A 6,543-nucleotide genomic window follows, 5' to 3' on the forward strand; every position below is an offset into this window, starting at 1 on the left:
ACCAGTACACGGAATCGGATAGACGGACTGGCCGCCACCCCTACGTGCTGAGCTTCTCCCGTTTCGCTCGCAGCTACTCAGGGAATCCCGGTTGGTTTCTTTTCCTCCCCTTATTAATATGCTTAAATTCAGGGGGTTGTCACACATGAACTGAGGCTTATGTACCTTGCGGTTGTTATCGTCACATCTGGCTTGCGACTACTTTGTTTCAATGTCCAATATGTACCGTTGGACTCGGTTAACGGGCTGTTAGCCCGCGTGTGGTTTAACTCACTGATACCTTCCATTGCCCATACGCTAGTTTGTTTGTGTTCCTTTGGTCAACTTCCATACTTGAATCATTTGTGCTACCGCTGCTGCTTCGACGCTACTTTGACATCTTCGCTTCTATTTAAATAAATAAATAAGCTGAAGCTAGACATCAGTAAACACCACCACAGACACCACAAGCACGCCTTCTCCTCGTACTTCCGCCTCACGCGGGAACACGGACGCTCTAAATACTTCGAATTCCAATGCCAGTATATTGTAAACCACGGGTTCTTTAATGCTAGCGGGTCGTCGCGACCCTAGTTAACATCATGGTGCACGTCTCGTGACGGGTGTCACGGCGTAGTTAAATGTATGCGATACATTTCTCAAATATAAGCGCTCAGTCATCTGTACATCATGGTAGGTTCCCACGACGTGCAATATGCGTTCAACTTATCAATGTTCATGTGTCCTGCAGTTCACATTATGACGCGCAGTTAGCTGCGGTCTTCATCGATCCATGAGCCGAGTGATCCACTGCCGAGGGTGACTAACTTGCGTAAGCCGCCGCTGTGCGCGTATACCCGTTCCCCGTAGGGAGGAGCAAGCCGCCGCTTAGAGACGAAGCATAAAGTGTCCTCATTCCACATAGGGCAAGCTGGATGAATCCATTTTACCCAGGACGGCCGAAGCGGCGTGGACCAGGGGAGAACTGAACCTTATACTTCACACCACAGTAAGTCTACGTGTCCTCTTCCACATAGGGCAAGCTAGAACTAACTATCTTACCCAGGACTGCCGAAGCAGCGTGGACCAGGGGAGGAACACACTTTTCATGGAAACGTAAGGCATCCATGACTGCCATAACGTAAGCCGCCGCTGTGCGCGTATACCCGTTCCCCGTAGGGAGGAGCAAGCCGCCGCTTAGAGACGAAGCATAAAGTGTCCTCATTCCACATAGGGCAAGCTGGATGAATCCATTTTACCCAGGACGGCCGAAGCGGCGTGGACCAGGGGAGAACTGAACTTTATACTTCACACCACAGTAAGTCTACGTGTCCTCTTCCACATAGGGCAAGCTAGAACTAACTATCTTACCCAGGACTGCCGAAGCAGCGTGGACCAGGGGAGGAACACACTTTTCATAGAAACGTAAGGCATCCATGACTGCCATAGTGCGTAAGCCGCCGCTGTGCGCGTAAACCCGTTCCCCGTAGGGAGGAGTCAAGCCGCCGCTTAGAGACGAAGTATGAAGTGTCCTCTTCCACATAGGGCAAGCTAGAATGAACTATCTTACCCAGGACCGCCGAAGCAGCGTGGACCAGGGGAGAACTGAACTTTATACTTCACACCACAGTATTGAGTAATGTGCCCTCTTCCACATAGGGCAAGCTGGAATGTTCCATTTTACCAAGGACGGCCGAAGCGGCGTGGACCAGTGGAGGACTACACAATCATGAGGTTTGATATCGACTTGTGTGTTTCAATAGGATACCGATGGTATGGTTTGAACCGATTTGATTTAGCCATTCTGAAGTCATCACTTGGTTGAAGCGCTGAACTAGGGAGGCATCGTTTACATATATATTGGTTTTCGCATGCTCTACTAGGTTAATGTCATGAGGTTGGCTATCGAGCATGCCCAAGTGATGACTTGATTGTGTGCTTGCTTGAATTCTTCACATTTCATACCATCGGTTAGTTGTCGAATCATTCCTCGATCATAACCTTCGTTCTTGGTTCATGTATGCTCTCTTCCACATAGGGCAAGCTAGAATTAACTATCTTACCCAGGACCGCCGAAGCAGCGTGGACCAGGGGAGAACTATACTTTGTCTTGTATGCCCTCTTCCACATAGGGCAAGCTAGAACTAACTATCTTACCCAGGACCGCCGAAGCAGCGTGGACCAGTGGAGGACTATACTTTGTTCATAACACCACAGTATTGAGTAATGTGCCCTCTTCCACATAGGGCAAGCTAGAATGAACTATCTTACCCAGGACCGCCGGAGCAGTGTGGACCAGTGGAGGACTACACAATCATGAGGTTTGATATCGACTTGTGTGTTTCAATAGGGTACCGATGGTATGTTTTGAACCGATTTGATTTAGCCATTCTGAAGTCATCACTTGGTTGAAGCGCTGAACTAGGGAGGGGCATCGTTTACATATATATTGGTTTTCGCATGCTCTACTAGGTTAATGTCATAGGGTTGGCTATCGAGCATGCCCAAGTGATGACTTGATTGTGTGCTTGCTTGAATTCTTCACATTTCATACCATCGGTTAGTTGTCGAATCATTCCTCGATCATAACCTTCGTTCTTGGTTCATGTATGCTCTCTTCCACATAGGGCAAGCTAGAATTAACTATCTTACCCAGGACCGCCGAAGCAGCGTGGACCAGGGGAGAACTATACTTTGTCTTGTATGCCCTCTTCCACATAGGGCAAGCTAGAACTAACTATCTTACCCAGGACCGCCGAAGCAGCGTGGACCAGTGGAGGACTATACTTTGTTCATTACACCACAGTATTAAGTATGTGTCCTCTTCCACATAGGGCAAGCTAGAACTAACTATCTTACCCAGGACCGCCGAAGCAGTGTGGACCAGGGGAGGACTATACTTTATACTTCACACACTAGCCATACTGAAGTCATCACTTGGTTGAAGCGCTGAACTACGGCGGGGTAATCGTTTACAGGTTATAATCATATAGCTGCATGCTCATTAGTAGATAATGGAATATTGTATGGCAATATGAGCATGCCCAAGTGATGACTTTGTATCAAGCTCAACAGGTAGGGTATTGAGTCCTCTTCCACATAGGGCAAGCTAGAATGAACTATCTTACCCAGGACCGCCGGAGCAGCGTGGACCAGTGGAGGACTCTATACTTTATACTTCACACCACAGTATTGAGTACGACTTGCATAAAGCCCCTAATGAGAACCACGAGGGCTCTCTCAATGTAGAACCACGAGGGCTCTAGTACCGATTCTCTCGGTACGGCTTGGTCCGTGTTCCTTTATGCTTGTACTCTAAGTATTAAGTATTGTGTCCTCTTCCACATAGGGCAAGCTAGAACTAACTATCTTACCCAGGACCGCCGAAGCAGTGTGGACCAGGGGAGGACTATACTTTATACTTCACACACTAGCCATACTGAAGTCATCACTTGGTGGGGGTGAACTACGGCGGTATCTATCGTTTTGGTTCGGTCTATATAGGGTCGCTTGCATGCTCATTCGAATATAATGTAATTGTGTATGGCAATATGAGCATGCCCAAGTGATGACTTTGTTTCAAGCTCAACAGGTAGGGTATTGAGTCCTCTTCCACATAGGGCAAGCTAGAATGAACTATCTTACCCAGGACCGCCGGAGCAGCGTGGACCAGTGGAGGACTCTATACTTTATACTTCACACCACAGTATTGAGTACTTCTTGCATAAAGCCCCTAATGAGAACCACGAGGGCTCTCTCAATGTAGAACCACAAGGGCTCTAGTACCGATTCTCTCGGTACGGCTTGGTCCGTGTTCCTTTATGCTTGTACTCTTAGAAAGTCTCAACCCGGAGGTCTTGACTTTGATTGTCATAGTTGGACTACGACGGGGCATCCGACCATTGCTGATCGAACACCCCTGATTCACCATCTTTCGGGTAGGCGGTACGCGTACCTCCGGACGCGGAAGTCTCAACCCGGAGGTCTTGACTTTGATTGTCATAGTTGGACTACGACGGGGTATCCGACTCATCGAATACCCCAGAAGCACACCATCTTTCGGGTAGGCGGTACGCGTACCTCCGGACGCGGAAGTCTCAACCCGGAGGTCTTGACTTTGATTGTCATAGTTGGACTACGACGGGGTATCCGACTCATCGAATACCCCAGAAGCACACCATCTTTCGGGTAGGCGGTACGCGTACCTCCGGACGCGGAAAGTCTCAACCCGGAGGTCTTGACTTTGGTTGTCATAGTTGGACTATGACGGGGCATCCGACCATTGCTGATCGAACACCCCTGTTACACCATCTTTCGGATAGGCGGTGCGCGACACCACCGACGCGGAAAGTCTCAACCCGGAGGTCTTGACTTTGTATTGTTGGATAGTCCTCTTCCACTATAGGGCAAGCTGGAAATATTCCATTTTACCCAGGACTGCCGAGGCAGCGTGGACCAGGGGAGAACTTCACGGAATCTTCAGGCATCCATGATTGCCATAGTGCGTAAGCCGCCGCTGTGCGCGTCAACTCGTTCCCCGTGAGGAGGAGTCTAGCCGCCGCTAAAAGACGAAGCATTAAGTGTCCTCATTCCACTATAGGGCAAGCTAGAATTAACTATCTTACCCAGGACCGCCGAAGCAGCGTGGACCAGGCGAGGACTATACTTTATACTTCACACCACAGTATTGAGTACGACTTGCATAAAGCCCCTAATGAGAACCACGAGGGCTCTCTCAATGTAGAACCACGAGGGCTCTAGTACCGATTCTCTCGGTACGGCTTGGTCCGTGTTCCTTTATGCTTGTACTCGCGGAAAGTCTCAACCCGGAGGTCTTGACTTTGATTGTCATAGTTGGACTACGACGGGGCATCCGACCATTGCTGACCGAACACCCCTGATTCATCATCTTTCGGATAGGAGGTGGGCGCACCTCCGACGCGGAAGTCTCAACCCGGAGGTTCGGACTTAGAGTTTTTCCCATTTAAAAGTTTTTCTCTTAGCCATACTGAAGTCATCACTTGGTGAACGATTGAACTAGGGCGGGTTAATCGTTTATAGGTATCATGTGGTTTGCATGCTCTCTTAGGTTAAGGTCATGTGGTTGGCTATCGAGCATGCCCAAGTGATGACTTTGTTTCACGCTTGCTTGATTTCTTCATGATTCCCTGTTATATAGTGTAATCATTCGAGAACAGGGAATCTTTGGTTTTGCTCAACAGGTATTGGATGTCAACTTGGTATCTAGATCGCATTAAGTATCAACCCTTAGGTTCGGACTTGTATAGTGACATCTTGTTACGGTCTTGAGTCTCAACCCGCAGGTTCGGACTACTTAGTGTTTGATCGAATATAATATGGCAACTTGTGCCTAAGTCTCAACCCGCAGGTTCGGACTTCTGTTTATTTGGCCAATGTATGTATAAGGCAACTTGTGCCTAAGTCTCAACCCGCAGGTTCGGACTTGTGTATTTGTTCGAAGTCATGTATAAGGCAACGTGTGCCTAAGTCTCAACCCGCAGGTTCGGACTTGTTAGTGTTTCGTCAACTTTCATATGGCAACTTGTGCCTAAGTCTCAACCCGCAGGTTCGGACTTGTGTATTTGTTCGAAGTCATGTATAAGGCAACTTGTGCCTAAGTCTCAACCCGCAGGTTCGGACTTGTGTATTTGTTCGAAGTCATGTATAAGGCAACGTGTGCCTAAGTCTCAACCCGCAGGTTCGGACTTGTTAGTGTTTCGTCAACTTTCATATGGCAACTTGTGCCTGAGTCTCAACCCGCAGGTTCGGACTTCTATAGTGTTTCGTCAATTATCATATGGCAACTTGTGCCGAAGTCTCAACCCGCAGGTTCGGACTTCTGGAAGGATCACTTGGCCACTAATGATCCTTCCGCAGGTTCACCTACGGAAACCTTGTTACGACTTTTACTTCCTCTAAATCATCAAGTTCGGTCAACTTCGATAAAGCAGACGCGGTTCACGAGGATCCAGCGAACGATCATCTCCAAAGACCTCACTAAATAATCCATCGGTAGTAGCGACGGGCGGTGTGTACAAAGGGCAGGGACGTATTCAACGCTGGCTGATGACCAGCACTTACTAGAAGTTCCGAGTTCATATGGACCATTGCAATCCATAATCCCTACTAAGTGAGTATTTGAGTGATTTCCCGTTCCTCTCGGAATAGGAGACACGCTGCTACCCACATTGTAGCACGCGTGTAGCCCAGAACATCTAAGGGCATCACGGACCTGTTATCGCTCGATCTCATTTTGCTAAACACAAATTGTCCTGCTAAGCAGCGTACCGTAAGTGCACTTGCGCACACGAACAGCGAAGGTGTCAGGTCATACTCCACCGAAAGGTCCTAACCCGTTCCAATCGGCATCGACGCATTAACGCTGACTGCGTTCTAGTTAGCATATGTGAGTCACGTTCGTTATCGGAATTAACCAGACAAATCAATCCACGAACTAAGAACGGCCATGCACCACTACCCTTAAATTTGAGAAAGAGCTATTAATCTGTCTCACCTCCATAAGTTCGGACCTGGTAAGTTTTC

At 48.4% G+C, this 6,543-nt stretch overlaps 2 non-coding genes across 2 annotated transcripts in view; both read right to left on the reverse strand.

Annotated features, from left to right (window-relative positions):
* Positions 1 to 159, reverse strand: part of LOC131270600 (large subunit ribosomal RNA) — a 4,091-nt gene extending 3,932 nt beyond the window's left edge. Inside the window, exon 1 of the ribosomal RNA XR_009179649.1 lies at positions 1 to 159. This exon is cut by the window's left edge and continues 3,932 nt beyond it. This is a non-coding gene — a ribosomal RNA (large subunit ribosomal RNA).
* A 487-nt stretch (positions 160 to 646) lies between these two features.
* On the reverse strand, positions 647 to 801 carry LOC131270604 (5.8S ribosomal RNA). The gene has a single exon (XR_009179653.1). It is a non-coding gene; the product is annotated as a 5.8S ribosomal RNA (ribosomal RNA).
* Between the last annotated feature and the right edge of the window lie 5,742 nt (positions 802 to 6,543).

This window comes from Anopheles coustani (genome assembly GCF_943734705.1).
Source record: "Anopheles coustani chromosome X unlocalized genomic scaffold, idAnoCousDA_361_x.2 X_unloc_41, whole genome shotgun sequence".
Classification (NCBI taxonomy): domain Eukaryota; kingdom Metazoa; phylum Arthropoda; class Insecta; order Diptera; family Culicidae; genus Anopheles; species Anopheles coustani.